This window comes from Mastomys coucha, unplaced genomic scaffold, assembly GCF_008632895.1.
Source record: "Mastomys coucha isolate ucsf_1 unplaced genomic scaffold, UCSF_Mcou_1 pScaffold5, whole genome shotgun sequence".
Lineage (NCBI taxonomy): Eukaryota > Metazoa > Chordata > Mammalia > Rodentia > Muridae > Mastomys > Mastomys coucha.
This window is the reverse complement of record NW_022196911.1, coordinates 51,699,049-51,717,565: the sequence shown is the minus strand read 5'-3', so window position 1 is coordinate 51,717,565 and position 18,517 is coordinate 51,699,049.

Genomic DNA, 18,517 nt, shown 5'->3' with positions numbered 1-18,517 from the left:
TTTATTGAGTCAGGGTCTCTTGATGAACACAGAGCTTTCTGATTTAGCTAGACAGCTTGCCTCAAAGATCCTTGTCTCTACTTCCCATGTGCTCAGATTATATATGGGTAAGTTGCCAGAGCCATAGGCTCATTTGTTTTTAAATGTGAGTACTGGAATCCAACTCCTGTTGCATGGCAAATGCTTTATCTGGTGAGCCATCTCTCAAGACCTCTTGTCTCCTATTTATGTGAAGGGGAATGAATCTGTCTTCATCAGGGCCTCCTTGTGTGTGAAGTCTTCTACTGTACATACAAAAACCATGACCTTCTAACCTTGTGAAACTCTGTGATCCAAGACCTTATCTTTATTCTTTATTTTCTGCACCTCAGCCTGCAAGCCTTTCTCTCAGAATTTGGACACTCAAAGCTTGTTCATGTTTCATGAAATTCATCTTGATAACAGCAGCTAGAATATTCTTTCTCTAGAAGGACATATTTAAAGCTCATTGTCATTTGGCTGTTGGCTCAAATACCTCAACTGTCCTAGACTGTAATGAACAAGGCATTTCCTCCTATCTTCTAAGGCCATAGTGAATGAGGCACTTTCCCATGTCATTCTGAATGTCAATACATGTTCGCTGCTATACCTACCTCTAGCCTTAAACTTGGGTTTGCTTTCTTTAAAACATTAATCACTGTCAAACATTATTTTTCTTACCATTTGCATCATGGGTACTGTCCCCTCTGATCTTCCTCTCCTACAGTACAGAAATGACTATAATAATGTCAATAACAGCACCTACCTTCCTTCTATTTCTAAATCAAGAAGGGGTACAGTAGATGGTCAAGAACAATTGTTGGGTAAATAAAAGAAATGGCCTGGTGAGGTGGCACATGCTGCACAAACCCAATGGCTTTAGTTTGATCCCTGTAACTCACATTTAAGGCTGCAGTCACCACTCTCTTAAAGTCTGAAGGGAGGCAGAGGCAGAAGAATCAGCTGGACATTCCTGGCCTGCTTAGGCTTTAGTGTGCAGCTTCATAGAAACAAGAGAGATCCTGCTTCAACAAGGTGGAAAGAGTGAACTGAATCCCAGAAATTTTTCTCTGAGAATCTTGGATAGACAGGCAGACAGATGTATACACACACACACACACACACACACACACACACACACAGAGAGAGAGAGAGAGAGAGAGAGACTCCCAATAAATACACTCAAAAATAATAATAATAATAATAATAATAATAATAATAATAATAATAATAATAACACAATACAGAGAGAAAGAGAGACTCCCAATAGACACACTCAATAATAATAATAATAATAATAATAATAATAATAATAATAATAATAATAATAAGAAGAAGAAGAAGAAGAAGAAGAAAAATAGTGAAAAACAAGGAAGGAATAATGAAAGGAAGAAACTAAGTAAAAGAGTAATGGGTAGTGGAGAGGGGAAATGTGCAAGAAATATACTTATGGACAAATGATAGACTCGGATATTTTGATTCCTTTAACATAACTCGATCATAGCAATGAAGGAAGGGAGTTGGAACATCTCCCTGGAGACTGGCATCCTTAGCAGCAGCATCTGGACAAGTCTGAATACTGGCAAGCTGGAAACAACAGCTTCTAAAGAGTTAAGTTCAGTTCTAGGAGGAAAGACATACCCCAAGTAGTAGGTATGTCTTGAGTGGTCTCATGCCTTACAGTGCCTCTTCATCCTGTCATGGAGCCCTAGCTACTCTCCACCAGGGCCCCAGGCTATAGCTTCAGACTTTCATCCCCATGTTTAAAGCAAATCCATCCCAGGCAGTGAGGTTTATCGATCTCTTTTTATATAATCGTGAATAACATTCTCCTTATTCACAGACAGCTTCCAATGTAGATCTGGAAATGCTGGGGATGAGAACCAAAGGGCAAACTCTGAAAAAGCCTGAGCAGATGTTTCCAGTGGTTACTGAATGTTTGAGCATTGGTCATATTTTTTAAACTGTGCATGTTGAAGGTCACTACCAATTACTGATTGTGCTGGCTGGGGAAAGCCAGAGTGAAGATGGGTTTTAAAGCTCCTCAGATAAATTAATTGAACAGTTAGAGTCAGGGCAACCATTCCAAGGCCTTCAGATATGCATCCTGTCACCAAGATATCCCCTGGATAGCTAGCATTGGCAGTGGAATTCCCAAATAATTCCTAAGGCAAGGGATGGTATTTATTTACCCATGTCTTGTCTTCTCCCACTCTCTTCCTCCCTCCTCCTCCCCATGTATGTGTGTGCACATGTATATGTGTGCATGCTTTTATATGTCTGTACCCATATGTATACAAAGAGATAAGATGTCAACCTAAGATGTATATATGATAATCTATCTCTACAGTGAGGATGGTCATATCTCCTGTCCACTGAGCTCTCTTCTACAAATGATTCATCTGATATACAAGGATTCCTACTTATTTTGTTATCAACTGATCCCCTCAATGATATATGCCCCTCACAAGAACACAGATGCGGGACCTTTGGTCACTATGTTTGATGCTCTGTGGCTGACTTTCAATGCCCACTGGTGAATGAGTGAATGAACAAATAAGCTGTCGGTATGATATCTGTCCACTGTACTGGCTCTGTCAAGCCAACACAGGAAAAAAAATGAACTAAAATCACCTTGTAGAGGTCACAGGAAAAGTTTCCCAGCAGACAGAATTTATTATCTACTAGTAGTTTAGTTTCTTGTTTCCTACTCTTGGTGATACCCCATTACCACCACATAACACATTTCTAGATGGGGATACATGCTGCTTTCAAATGGCTGTGCCTGTGAGGACTACAGGGAAGCATTCAACTCCGGTAGTTTAATGAAGTGGGATACAAAGAAAAGGACAAAGTTGATTTTCCAGCTAGAAGAGGTGAAGGGTCAAACTTGAGAACAGGAGTATTCTACTTGTATGTATATACTGACTCGGACCAGGGAACTCAAAATTTTCAAGACAGGAAAGAAACATCCAGAAACTTCCCCATTGGGTGAAGGATTTCAATAGTCATTCTGTGAGGAGAGCTCACACTTGCTAAGTAGGCAGGGGTTCTGTACTCTGGGATTTTTGCTGATTTCATGGGACTTTTCTTCTGTGACATTAAAGAATCATGAAATGATGGGAGCATGGTTCCATATGACACAACGGCTCAAGAAGTTGAAGGCTTTCACAGGTAGTAGTGGCCATTCTTCTCAACACTGGAAGGAAACTGATGTGGACTGTTATCATAGCAACAAGTAAAGATGCCTACACATAATGGATTAGGAAAGAAGTTAGAAACCCCAGTGCAGATGAGGAATTTTTCCACCTCCCCTATGTTTGGATAGGTCAAATTGAGTGATTTTCATTCTGTGGGTTCCCATGTTTTCCTATTTGGGAGTCAGTCCCATCTTGCTTATTCTTTCCCAGCACCAAGTTAAGTCACTACTGGGTGAAATGGCCAATGGCTGTACACAGAAGCATCTCTGTGACTTGACACCTTTTGCCTTCTCCTCCCTGCTTTGCTCTAATCATCATACATTTTCTTTTCTTTTTCTCTTTTCCTTTCTTTCTTTCTTTCTTTCTTTCTTTCTTTTTTTTTTTTTTTTTTTTTTTTTTTTTTTTTTTTAGTTTTTCGAGACAGGGTTTCTCTGTATAGCCTTGGCTGTCCTGGAACTCACTCTGTAGACCAGGCTGGCCACCACTGCACACATTTTCTTCAGCTTTATACACAGTTTATGGTCTCTTTCACTCCACATCCCTCGTGATCATTCACTCCTCTAGATGGACATTTAGGTGCCCATCATTCAAGTGGGTATTGCCTCCTATATGGAAAACACACTTAACCATCCCTATAATTGTATGTTTAAGAACCTTTGAGCTGTGCATAGGGACACACGTCTGAATGCCAAGGGTTGGGTGAATTTGTAGAATTGCTATGAGTTTAAAACCAGGCTGGACAAGGGAGGGATCTCCTACTTCAAAAAGAGAGCAAAGAAAATGAGAGTCCACTGAAGTGGATATGGCAAGACTTACCTGTGACCCAGCACTCAGGAGGTGGTAGCAGGAGGCTAAATAACAAAAATTCCTACCAAAACAAACAAGAAAAGAGCCACAGGAAGGCCTTCTTAGTCACCTGACCTGTCATTCAGTCTCTTCTCTACTTGCTCCTTAGACCTACTCCTAGGCTCCTGTATCCTTCCATGGGTGATGAGAGGCTGCTGTTGGGACTTCCATGAGCATCTCATACTGTTTCCTCTTTGGTTTTCTTGACAGGAACTTGGTAGAGTGGAATGGGGTGGAGAAAAGATAGGCTATCCTCAGGCTGCTATGTCTGTGTCCTTCTATTAAGGTGGCAGATGGTCAGGTCACTGCATAGTTATTCTATGAGGTGACTTCCTCATGTGCTTTCAGACTGGGATGCCGTGACTGAATAGGGAGATGATGAAGTGAGGGTTCTCCCTTCACTTCTCCTTCCTCCTTGCTTTCCTCTTCTCTTACTTCTTTTATCATTTGTAAAGTTTCTGTATACATACGTATTCTGTGTGAACACATCCATAACCCTCATGCCTGCCTTCCCACCCCTTTTTCATTTCCCACTGTCCCATCAGTCATCTTTTATTGGACACTTTTACTTCTATTTCCATGTCCTATGTATGCACATGATTTTATGTGTCTATACAAAAATCTCAAAACCATAAATGAGAAGAGTCATAGAATATTTGTCTGTCTCTGTCTGATTTAACTCATTTCATGTAATTGTTTCTATTTCTATCCATTTTCCTCTAAACAACATTTGACTTACTTCTTCTTTGTGGCAGGAAAAATAAAGATAAATCCCATACTATGTGTAAACAACCCCCTACCTTATCCTCTGCTGATGGATGTCTAATTGGCTCTACAACTTAACTACCATAAACAGTATTCCCCTGAACTTTGATGTGCAAGATCTCCATGAGATCTTGACATGGATTTACTATTGGTTAAACCCTACCAATAGTAGAGATGGGGCATATAGGAGATCTAAGTACAGATTTGGAGAAAGTCAAGGATTTATCTTGCTTAAACTCTCCTTCTCAGTGTCTTTAACAACAAAAAAATTTGTTGTCAAAGCTATTACCTATATCCACATTTTCCTGTAATAAAATGTTTTCCAGAGAGTCAATTTAATATTTTCTTTAAATTTTCTACTTATTTACTAATAGAAAGCATATTTTGTTTGGGGTCAGAAGAAAGATGGGCAGATTTATCTTCATACTCCACCAGATCTTTTGAAAATAAACTTTGGGTGGAAATTCCCATTTGATGTAGTGAACTAGTCAGAATAACTCCTTGTTCTTTTACTAAGGGCTATATGAAGGTGATGATTTAATGCAATTATTTAAACTGTGTCTTTCCCTTAAGGAATAAAATTGCATGATTGTTGAGCTACCAAAATAGTGGGCTGTTATTATAATAGAATAGAATAGCACATGGCTTTATAAATGCATGACCTTTCATTCATGCACTTTTTCTTGATCGAGTAAGTATTGAGTGTGCCTTTTTTATTTTTAAATTATACCCCAATCTTTGCAAATTCCCTTGTGTCTCATGTCTCAAGAGGCTCAGCAATCTAATTCAGAGTCTCTTGTATGATCCATAAATTGTCCCTGGAATGTTTGAATGGAAGCTCTAACAAGTCTGCTAAGGCCACCAGAAGCATTAATAACTACTAATTAGACTTTGCTTCTGAAAACTTGATTGGGGGAAAAGTTAAAATGGCAACTGTCACTAGAAAATGCCATCAAACTGGATAAAACAGGAGAATCATTCTTTATATAAACAGCTGAGCTTGACAGCCCTTTAAGAAAATCCATATGATCCAAAAATGAAGAGCCATGCAAAGAGACAAGGCATGAGACCTTTTATTCCACTGGGAACAGTACTGTCTTCAGAGATTCTCAGACCTTCCTTACAACTTCCAGGCTTCAAGCAAGAGCACAGAGACCCCTGCCTGTGCATGTGTGTGTGTGTGCATGTTTGCCAAGGAGATGCAGCTCTCTCTAGTACTCAGTAGGTCAACTCTCAAAAAGGATCAGGAGTGGGCATGGCCACACACTTTCCCCACACACAAGCCATTCTAATTAGTATTCTTTGTCTCTGCATAGTTCATAACAATACCTGCTTCCTAGGTTTGGGAAAGGAATTACAGTGTCATTTCACTCAAAGGCCATTCAGTGAGAAGATATACAAGAAAATGAATTAAAACAGCACCTGGTAGATCAGAGAAAAAAAAGATGGTATCTGGGCTTAGAGGCTTAGAAACTGATCAAACAAAACAAAACAAAACAACAACAAATGCCCTCTAAAGGAGAGTAACTAAAGCCCTGCCTTTACTTGGACAGGAATAAAAAACATTTTATTTATGTATGTAGACATTTCCATTTGCATGCATACACATACATATGTGTGTGCATATGGTATATGTGTGTCTGTCTGTTTCTGTAGTGTGTGTATATAAGAGGGTGATGCATGTGTGGGCACATGCACTATGGTGTATGTGGAACTCAGAGGACAACTTTGTTTCAGAGTCCTTCTGCCTTTTTTCAGGTTCCAGGGATCACAGTCATATTGGTCAGGCTTACATAACAAGTGTCTTCACCTACTGATCTGTCTCACAGGTTCTCTGGATAATATTTAAAACCTGAAAAACTCAAGAGAGAAAAACATGCAGTTTCTTTAACCAAATTCTGGCAACATTCATTTGCTCTTCTTTTTCCATCTATATTTGTTTATATTAGTTTATATATTTCTTTGGTTTTATAATTAGATCATATTTTACAAATATTTTTATGTGCTACATTTTCACTAAACATCCTGAAGAATTCTATCACTGTGTTGTAATCTTTGCACACAATATTTACAATGACTATTTTTATTCTGTTTTCTGACTCCAGTTTAGCAATGTCCTACCTGGGGATGGAAATTGTTGCTAATGTTTGCCATTTGGACAAATATTTTGATGGGCATCTTGGAGTGTAAATCTCTCCTGGCATTTAGGATAGATTGTCTGAGGTGAAGCCAGTGGGTCACAGAATGGGGCCATTGTTAAATGTTTTGCTGTGCATGGTGTTGCAGACTGGTTGCTAAAAGAGTGTATCAATTTCTGTTCTGCTTCTTTGATGGAATTGGGTAGTCATTTGTTAGAACACTTTTCTGAGCAGGTTATGAATAGCCAAAAGCACACTTTTGAATCCCTTACCGCCGAGGGCCTTGCCCAGGAATTATCCATCAACCACTGGCAGGCTTAGCACTATGAATCTGAAACAGAGGAAGGAAGAAGAAGGCAATAAATGGACCACAGCCTGTCTGTGAACCTCGGCACCAGAAATGTCATAACTCAAGCGAGCCAGGCTAGAGAAGGGATATTAAAGCTGTAAATAGTTTCCAATTAGTACAATTATCTACATCATGGGCTGCTGAGCTCCCACCCTTATGCTGGGAAGAGAAGTGAGACTCTCCTTCACTGTTTTGAAGAAATAACCACAGATTCTCTCTGGCTGAAAGGACAAACTATCTGTGCTCAGCCCACAGACAACCTTTGGGCTATAAAAGAGAAATAGTCCACAGGTAACATCCCTCTAATCCAGGTATAGTTTTAATCCTAGCCTCTGATCATCAGCAAGCTGAGGCAGGAGGATGAGATTTTAATTTGATACCAGTATGGGCTCCATAGTGAGACTTTATGTTCAAACACACACACACAACCAGTTAAGTGTTGGTTGTGTAAATGGGAGAAACTGAGTTTTAGGGCATGAGGTGTATGTTCATAATCTAGCACTGGAGAGGCTCCCTAGAAATTACAGTTCATTCAAACTTGCAAGCCCCAGGACACATTGAGAGATTTTTGTATAAGAAAAATAAGGTGGGAATAGATTGAGGAAGATACCCAGCATTGATATTTGTGAATAGACTTGTACAGACAGACAGACACACACACACACACACACACACACACACACACACACACACACACCTTCTCTGGATGAATCCTGCATTTAGAACACCCCTCATATTTCTGAAGAATATCTTTCGTTAGACAAGTGGAAAGTGCATGGGACACAAAGTCACTATGTGTTAAATTCTGTATTCCTTATAAAAGTATCCATCTGATATTGAATGAACTTGAGGAAAGTAAATACAAGGAGTTCGGGAGAGGGGATTTGTTCAGCTCTTTTTATGGGGTATCTTCCATGACCCTGGCTTTGTTTTTCATCAGCCCTGTCTTTGGAGCTACATCAGAAAACAAAGCAGGCAGGCAGCAACCCAGTTATGCAGCATGTGACACATGCTTAATGTAATAAATAAGTAGATTACAGTACCAGACATTGAGGTGACATAGTAGCTAATTTTTAGTGTCAGTTTGGTCAGGCAATAATGCCCCAAATACTTGGTTTATTACTGTCATGATATTTTGTGGATATTTCTGGATGGCATTAACATTTAAATCTATGGATTTAAGTAAAGCAGATTCCCTTCCATAGTGTGAGTTGTTTTCAGCCAATAAGTTGAAGGTCTTAATAGAACAAGGTTGATCTCTCTCAAAGAAGGAAATCTACCAGCAGACTGCTATCACAACCTACAAACTCGACTTTGGCTTTTAGTGGGTCTTTTACTTTCAAGACTGCCCTGCACACTTTAGACTGGAGTTGGAAGCCTCTGTGATTGTGCAGTAGATCCTAAAAGCAAGCCCCTGCCTCCTCTGTCAATTATCCTGCACAAACTTTATCAGTCTGTGTCTCTGGAACTGTGAAGAAAATAAAGACAATGGGAAGTTGATAGAAAATCCCCGTTTACATCCTTCTCCTGTCTGAATCACAGGGTCGTGTACATCTTCAGTCATTGTCAGAGTTGATGACAGCTTTGAGCTAGTAGGAATGTAGACTATGTAGATCACAGTCTCCAGACTCTGCTTAGTATAAGAATTAGAGAGGGCTGACACACAGTCCTTGACACAGCACCAAGTTGTGACTGGCATGCAGAGTCACCCATCTGCAGATGAAGCACACTTGAGAATACTGCATGGGCCATGTGTTTAAGCTGAGGTTTGGAACTAGTATACGTTGAAAACTTGAACCCCTGACCCAATTTGATTATTGTTTTCTCCTTTCTCACCAGAGGTCTCTTACCCAGCTCTAGTTGGGTCTTCTTGAACTAGCTGCCTTCTGCAGCCTCTGCCCTTTTACCAAACCAGCATCCTCAGGCTTGGACTTATTCCCAGTGACTGACATGCTGTGGACTCACAGAACCTTCAAACATCTAGGTAATTCTCATATATACTAGTGTATGAGAGCTGCCAGGTTCATCCTCAGGAGCAGAAACATGCCCACATGCTCCTTGATGAGAGCTTTGGAGTTCTCCTGATTTGAGGTGGCTTAGTCCCCAATGGCCTGGTGCTAACAGAAATCATAATGTACTCTGCTTCCCCAGCCCCTCTCTCGCTATGCTAGTCCTCTCCATGAACCATGATGCCAGCTGGTTCTTAGGTCCATCAGGTTCTCCTGTTCTCAGTGTCAGCACCAGGTTAGCGCTTTCTTATCTCCCCGGAGTTTCAAAGCATTCACAGAAAGAACAAGACTAATAGTGAGTTAATGAGCCTGGCTCAGAAAATCAAGTGTCTAGTCACCTCTATTGCTTCACATTCTATTTGGAAGTGACAGAGACCAATGCTGTCATTTTCCTCAGAGGGAATGAGGACCGGGTTTTCCTCATTCTGAACAGTTGCTTAATGATAACGATAGCTCCTTTCATCTTCATAACTCTACACGTTGAGTTTGTGCTCACCTTAGCTTAAAACATACTTCACAGCATCCCAGGGAAGTCGCCCTCAGAGCCTCATAACCCCTACATCTGTTAAGGGTTCTGTGTCTCCCTGCTTACATAGCTTGCAAAGAAAGACAGATAATGAGCTATGGCATGCAGTAATTAAGGCTGAGGGTGAACATGAGAGGTGGCTGCTGCAGACTCTATTCCATGTCACTCATCCAATTCATTCATGTGCTTTTCTGATTTTACATCTGTGTCCAGCTTTATCCAGTGAGAAAGATAGCAAAAGAACACAGGAGATGTGCAGTGGGACTCTTAAAAAGCAAATCAGTGTGTCTCAGGGCTTTTGTTGGAGAGTGAAACTCATGGACTCCGAGCTGTGATGAGTTCATTGCTTGCTATTGGCTTGCCAGCACGCAAGACTGGAAGAGGAAATGGAGTGGATTGAGTAGCAATGCACCGACTTACAGAACTAGCTGTTGGGATAGTCTGTCACCACTAATAGGGACTCTTTGCTCCTTCGGGAGTTCAAATATTGAAGTAGTGAGATGGCTTTGGGATGGACTGTGGCTGGCTTTTCATTTTGCTGAACTGTGGAAGGAATGTGCTGTAGGAAGCCCAAGGAGATTGTTGGAGAAGACCTGCTTTCTCCAAAGGGGATTGATGGAAAAATCTTGCCTTCTGCAAGAGGCTTGGTAGAAAAGATTGACCTTCTACAAGGAAATTTGTGGAAAAGACTGAACTTCTGCAAGGGGATTTGTAGAGAAGACCTGCATTCTGTAAAGGAATTGGTAGAGAAGGCCTTCTACAAGCAGATTGGTGGAGAAGACTGACCTTCTGTAAGGGGAATCGGTGGAGACCTGACTTCTGCTGGGTTCTCACTTCCTGTATTCTTTCTACTTCATAACAGAGTAGAAAGAACAGAAGAGCTGACAAGTTCTCAGCTCATAGAATGAAATGTGAAATGGTGCTAGACACTGGGTGCAAAGATCTTTTTATGATGCTTGCAAATAGTTCCTTATGTTGCTCAAAATTAAATAACAACAATAAGAAGATTCTATAACCACAGAGACCTAAATAATACCATTGTATCATGTGATATACTCTGGAGGAACTCAAGTTATTTAAAATTCCTCTTCTGTTTCTAGGTATATTTGGGATCCAGTCCACAGATCACTCATTCTAAGTAAGATAACAATTCTACAATTCTATCAGAATTTTTCTACTAAGTATCTGTCCCACTCCTTTTATTTTAATGCTCTGTGTCACCCACACTCACATCTATGATTTGTGTTTGTTTCATCCCTGAGCTTGGATATTAAAATTGTTCTCAACTACATACTTACAAAAGATTAAACCCAAGATTTGACTCTAAGTGAACTTGACAACTTAAAAATCTATATTGGTGGCAACCTTAACATAACATGACTTATTTGAGGTTTTTCAAGTTCCTTGATGATAAGACAGAGCCAGAAAACAGATGGGAACACCAAGGCCAGCATCACTAAGTCAGTAACAGACCATCCCTACCACCACTTCCTCCTCCTTATCTGGACTTTTAAAAGAGCGCTTAGCTTCCATACATTCTAGGCCACAGATAGCTCACCATAGGCCCCTCATTTCTTACCTTGTTTTCTGTAAGACTCCAAGTGTCTCATCCATTCCACCACAGAATGGTCTCTTTGCCTCATATCCCTTGCCTCAAATTCCTTCCCTAGGATATGTGACCTAGTTCCTTCTTCTCTAGTAGAAGGTGATAAGGAGGGGGATTTATGGTGAGGCCATACAAACTGCAGCAGATAGTGTAATTACCTTATAGTCAATGGCTAGGAAGGAAGTTGATAAACTAAGGAGGAACCACAAGTCATTGGGAATCTTCCTCAGGAAAACTCTTCCTTTCCTTGCTTGGTAGATACCACTGAATTGAAGTAAATACTTGCATCCCTTTTGGGTATCCAAGCATTCCTACTATCAAAATGTGAAGCCTCAGGGCTAAGTCATACAGCAAGCACAGGTGGAAGATATATGTGAATTCCTATAGGCAGTGTTTCCCAAAGTTGAAGCCCCCTCCTTGATATACATGTGGTAGGATAATTCATGAACATTTTCCAAACCTTGTTACTTATTTTATGGTTATTTCATAGAAAGAGGTAGGAATATTAAGTAATATATGAGGGCATAAACAAGTAAAAACAAGTTAAATTTTTATAGAAAATAAAGACAGTTGAAGAAATAGGGAGAATTATTCATCATTAACAGATAGAAATATAGGTGGAGAAACAATGCATTAATTTGTAGTGAGTGCTGTTTAAAGTTGATAATTGTTATGGTTTGGAAGAGAAGTGCTTCTCACTGAAACAGAAGGTCCATATGTTGAGGACTTCATACCTACCTGATGGTGTTATTCTGGAAATTCTGGGAGTGGGACTTAGATGGAGGAAATGGTCACTGGAAGCAAGTCCCCCTTTTGTTTGTTTTGTTTTTGTTTATTGTCTTGGTTTCTTCTTGTTGAGCTGAGGTGACAAAGATCCTCCTCTCTTTACTCCTGTTCCCTGAATGTTCTGCCCAAGCACATTGGACCAAGCCTCCATGGGATGAAACTAATGACAATATAAGCCAAAAGGAATTCTCCCTTGAGTATTTTGGCCATATGGCCGCAGACTTAGTAAAACTCATTCAATAGCTTAAGGTAGGGATAGGATAAGTATTAAAAACAAAAGTCTTTTGAAAAATGGAAAACAGTATATGTGAGTCTGATGTAATGGAACATTGGCTTCCTGTTTGGCCTATGGACTCTCATTATCTTTGCCCTCTCTTGAGTACTGTGTGCAACATGTATTTGTATATGCACAAACATGTGTGATTATGCATGCATATGGTACACATATATGTAGAGACCAGAAATCAATATCAGATATATGCCTCTATCACCTGTCTGAACTTGCTGCGTAGAAATTTTGGGTTATCTTTCTGTGAACACCTCCACAGCATTGATGTGCATGGCACACAGGAGCTAGAAGAAGCAGAGTGTGGTACTGAGGCAGGGATTCTCTAACAGTGTTTTGGCCTCAGACTTCTGTCTAATAGAACTCTGATATAACCTATTGTCTTTATTGCCTGGATTGTGGCAATTTCTGTATTAGCCACAGAACATTCTTTCTTTCTAGAAAGTAAATGGGAAGCCCCTGCATGTCAATACTACAATGATGAAGTGGAAAGATTTTTGAAGGGCACAGCTGGATTTGCATCATATCAGCCAAGCCCACAAACATTTCCTGTGCTCTTGGTCATGTTTCCATTGTCCCTACACCCAGATCCCTAATGTCTACTCATTCCTTCTTCCTCTTCTTTTCTTCTGATCTTCTGATAGATGTTTTAAAGAGCTTGTTCTTATTTTGTTTGGTCCCTGAAATACCAGCACTTATAGGATGAGGTAGGTGCATTTTAAGTTTGAGATCAGGATGGACAAAATAGCAAGATAATAAAAGAGACAAGACACACATACAGCCTGACATAATAACTGCTCACGTAGATTTTAGAAATGTTTTATATTATTTAATAAAGTTTTCTAGTGAGATAAAATATTCCTGTGTTAACATTTATGTTGGCATTCCTAACTAATGGTGCAAAAATAAATGAGACCTTGCTTCTGGTTTTGAGTTTACTTAGATATCAGCTTAATTTTGATGCAGTGATCAGCATCAATGGTGGACACAGTGAAGTGAAAACTGCATCTCTATGGAATGTGAAGAGAAAATTCCTGTCTTAGATTCTTTGCTGTGATGAATACTCTGAGCAAAGCATTTTAAGTTTTAAGGGAGAACTGCTTTTTTGTTTGTTTGTTTGTTTTCTGGCTCATAGTTCAAGGTATCACACCACACCAAATCACACCATACCATACCACACCACATCACACCATACCACACCACATCACATCACACCACACCACATCACACCACACCATACCACATCACATCACACCACACCATCCAATCAAGAGAAGGAGTGAGTGAGAGAACTCATGCTGCTGCTCAGTTCCCTTTGCATAAAACAATGCAGGATCCTACCCAGGGAATGGTACCACCCACAGTGGGCCAGCCTTTCCATCTCAATGAACGTAAGATCATCTGCTCATGTGTTCCTAGAGGCCCATATCCCAGGTGATACCATATTCTGCCAAGTTGACAATTCACAATAATCATCACATTCTATGAGACAGCCCTTCACAAGATAAAATATCATTCTGGGGCTGTATTCAGAAATGCAGTTAGTCATCTTAGGTCACTGGTTTCCTAACATTGATGTGCCAAAAATAACTGGAGAGAAAATTTTAAAATGCGGATCCCAGCCCATGAATTCATCCATTCATGGATGGATTCATCCATTGAATCCATCTTGAGAAAACTGGAAACTGAATCTACATTTTCATACAAGTTCTCCAGATATTTGTTTTTATTGCTCTCTCTCTCTCTCTCTCTCTCTCTCTCTCTCTCTCTCTCTCTCTCTCTCTCTCTCTGTGTGTGTGTGTGTGTGTGTGTGTGTGTGCGTTTGTGTGTAGCTGTAGCTGTGGCTGTGGCTGTGACTGATAGGTGGTGTTGTCAGTGTAGTACATCTTTGGATTCTTTACCTTAACACCTTTTCATGGAGTTTCCATGATGGGATGTGAGGATTGAAATAGGAAATGTTATTGAATATCCATCCCTGGCTAGTCTTACTGAGGAGAATGGCTGTAAGTGAGACTATCAGGTATATAGACCAAATTGGGGGAACATCAATGTAATTTGTAACATTTGTGTGTGAGTGTGTATGTGTACATATATGTATGTGTATATGTGTGTCTTTATTTACTTATATGTGTGGGGGTATGACTATATGTGTGTGTATATGTCTGTGTGTATGAGTGTATATAGGTGGGCTAGATGTGGGGAATAAGCATTTACTCACTGAGCTATCTCCCTAGCTTCTGTTGTAATATTATTTTTGTCCCACAAATGAGCTGTCTTTTGTTTGTGAACTTAGTATTCAATGGTTCTTTTAGCCAGCCTAAGGGAATGGATACATCAGGCTTGTTTATAAGATGCTGCTTTGTCTCTCAGACCTTTTGCTCCCATCCTGAAACCAGCACTGTGGTTAATTCTCCACATTGACTCTTTTGTCTCTGTAGCATTGTTCCTACCTCATTTCTTAGAAGGCAGCAGCAATTCTCTGTTAAGCAGAGGCTTATATATTAAAAGGATATGTGGTAGACAGTCACTGCATCCTGCAACAGCAAGCTTCTAGCTTATGTTTAGTGGAGAAACGATTTGGCTAACGCAGATCATGTATCCATGCTCAGCTTGAAAGTTAATGGTAAAAAAAAAAACATAGAGGAAAGAAAAAGATCATTTTCCACGTCTGACTCAGAGCCCAGACTACCAGGCATGGCAGGACACTCTTCAAACATGGAAGTTCATGGTATCTTAAAGGAACTGAAATTTTCTACCTGATTCCTTCCATCCTAGGCCTGATCCATTGCTCAGGCACTGACAAAAAGTTTATCTCCTGTGAAATTTTCTCAGTGACTCAAATCACATTGATCTCTCCCTCTTCTGATCCATCACACTAATAGACTGAGTCACACAAAGCAAGAGCTAATTATAAACCATTTTGCTTTATTTGCCAATTGCCTCATGTGCATATGTCTCTTTCTCCCCCAGATCAATTGTAAGCAAGTTCAAAATAGACTCTGTATTGACTACTTGTGTGGCTGGACATCAGGAAGCATTCGGGGCCATAGCAGAGGATGTCAGGCAACACTTGTTGCTTATATTCAGTAATACACACACACACACACACACACATATATGTATATATATATATATGTATATATACATATATGTATATACACATATATATACATATATGTGTACATGTACATATACATGTATATGTACATATATAGTTATCATACATATGATAGTATAAAAGTATATATCATACTATGATATGATCTATATATTATACTATCTATAATTTATATATTATTTGATTTGTACATATTATATTATATATGATTTATATACTATATAATTTTTATATATTATATTACATACCATATGAATGTATGATATATGAAATATCATCTATATTTTGATACATTTATTTTATTTTTTATTAGATATTTTCTTTATTTAAATGTCATACAATATCTCCTTTCCTAGGTTCCCCTCCCAAAAAAATAATATAAAATGAAATAACATAAAATAAGAAAACAAAAACAAAAACAAACTCCTGTTCTCTCCCCCCCTCTCCCTGCTCACCACCCCACCCTCTCCTGCTTACTGGCCCTGGCATTCCCCTACACTGGGGGGCAAAGAACCTTCACAGGGCCAAGGGCTTCTTCTACCATTGATGACCAACTTGGCCATCTTCTGCTATACATATGCTGCTAGAGGATATTTAGTATAAGTTGAAGATTTATTTTTATTTTATGTTATGTTTTATATTAGTGGCTTAGCTGCATGTGTGTCTGTGCATGATATTTGTACAGTGCCCATGGATCCCCTGGAACTGGAGTTACAGACAATTGTCATCCATCCAGTGGGTGCTGGGAGAAGAACCAGAGTCCTCTGGGAGAGCAGTCAGTGCTCTGAACTGCTGAGCCATCTCTTCAGGCCCATATCCTTTTTATATGCATAAGCAGTTGCCCATGGATGGTGAGATGAATATACATGTAATAAATGCAATGACTAAAAGTGAAAAGATCAGAACAACACAGTATGGTTTCAGCTACAAAAAAGAAAAAAAAAAAAACAGATTCTCAAGAAGGACTTAGAAAAGTTCTACCCTAACTAGACCATTTCCAAAGGACTCAAAAATAATACATATCTTAGAGAAACATGCTTCTGCCTAGGCAATTAATCCCTCCCAACAATCCTACCAATAATTTACTTGGGATTTAAAACCCTGTACAGGGACATTAGTCAATACACTAGATAAAAGTCACTGGTGACAGTGTTTGCACAGTGTCTCTCTGCATTAGTCTTTGGTAACATAGAGTCTTAAATATTTCCATATTGCTGTGCTTAGACACTAGGACCAAAGCAACTTTTCAAAGACACAGTTTACTGCAAGGTATAGTTTATGAGGGTGAGTCCATGACCATCATAATGGGCAGCATGGCAGCAGGCAGGCAGGTGGGCATAGTGCTGGAGCAGTGACTGAAAGCTGACATCTTGTTTGATATCCATAATGCAGAGAGGGAGACTGGGAATGACTTGGGCCTTAGGAAATATCAACCATTGCCCCTAGTTACATACTTCCTTTAAAAGTCCTTTTCAAACAGTTCCACCAACTAGGGACCAAGCATTCAATTACATGAGCCCATGGGGAGCATTCTAATTCAAACCATCACATATCTTTGGGTAGCTATATCCCCACCTTCTTTGATAGACTTCTCATTATTTTCCCTAGTGATTGGCATCTCCTTTCCATTTAAATCTGTTCTTAGTAGATAACTTAGTAACTGAGCAAGCTTGATCGACAGCCCACAGAAACAGATTGTAATTTGACAATCCAATTCCCATCTTACGAAGACTCTCCTCTCTGGGAGAAAGCCCACCAGGAGCTCTATGGAATTTTCTATTCTGGTCCTTCCTTCTTACCTGTGGTCTGTCCTGTCAAAGCTAGGCACAGGTGAGCAGGGCATTCTGTTCCTTCCCAATCCTGCAGAGCATGAAACTGTGAGAACCCAAGCCTGTGTACTGTAGCTTCCCTGGAGAAGAGTTGGTTGCACAGGACTGTTGGCAATTTTACAGTTGATTGCTGGTATTGCAAATGATGCTATAATTCCCCATCCTGCCTCCCTTCCAGTCAACTGATCAGTCTTCATTTAGGGTCACCGTCAAACCTCCATGATATTCCTTCTCTGCTGTGTTGAATGACGTTTCCCATTGCCTTGGCAAAAAAAAACAAAAGAACAAAAAAACAAATAAAAAAAAAAACCTGAAAAAACTAACCAAAGAAGGAAAGATCTATTTTGGCTCACAGATTGAGTCCATCATGTTACTGAAAACATGGCAGCACAATTTTAGGGCAGCAACTTCCATTGACAGAAGGGAGAGAGAGAGAGAGAGAGAGAGAGAGAGAGAGAGAGAGAGAGAGAGAGAGAGAGAGAGAGAGAGAGACAGAGACAGAGACAGAGACACAGAGAGACAGACACAGAGAGACAGACACAGAGAGACAGGGAGAGACAGAGACAGAGAGAGAAGGGGGAGGGGGAGGGAAAGAGGGCGGGGAGGAGGAGGGGAAGAGGAAGAGGGGAAGAGAGAGGGAGAGGGAGAGAGAAGCACTGGTGCTTAGCTCATTTGCTCATTCTGATCTAGCCCAGGATACCATTCTGTCAAGAGGAGCCACCCACATTTAGCATTTGTCTTGCCACCCAAATTAACCTAATCTAGAAATTCACTGATAGGCAGGTCTAAAGGTTTGTCTCCCAGGTGATTCTAGATCCTGCCATGCTGACAACCAGGATCAAGCATCCAGATCTCTCTCCCTGATGAGCCCAGGGCTAGGTGAAGTTGGGACACAGGTATGCTTCAGAGTTGCCAGCTGCGGTTTGCTTTCCTCACTACATCAAGCTGGTTCTACTTCTTATCTTCATTGCGTGAATTGTGCATTCCAGAAGGAAGCCTCATCCCCTACCCTGTCCTTTCAAGTACTACAGAATGAGATCA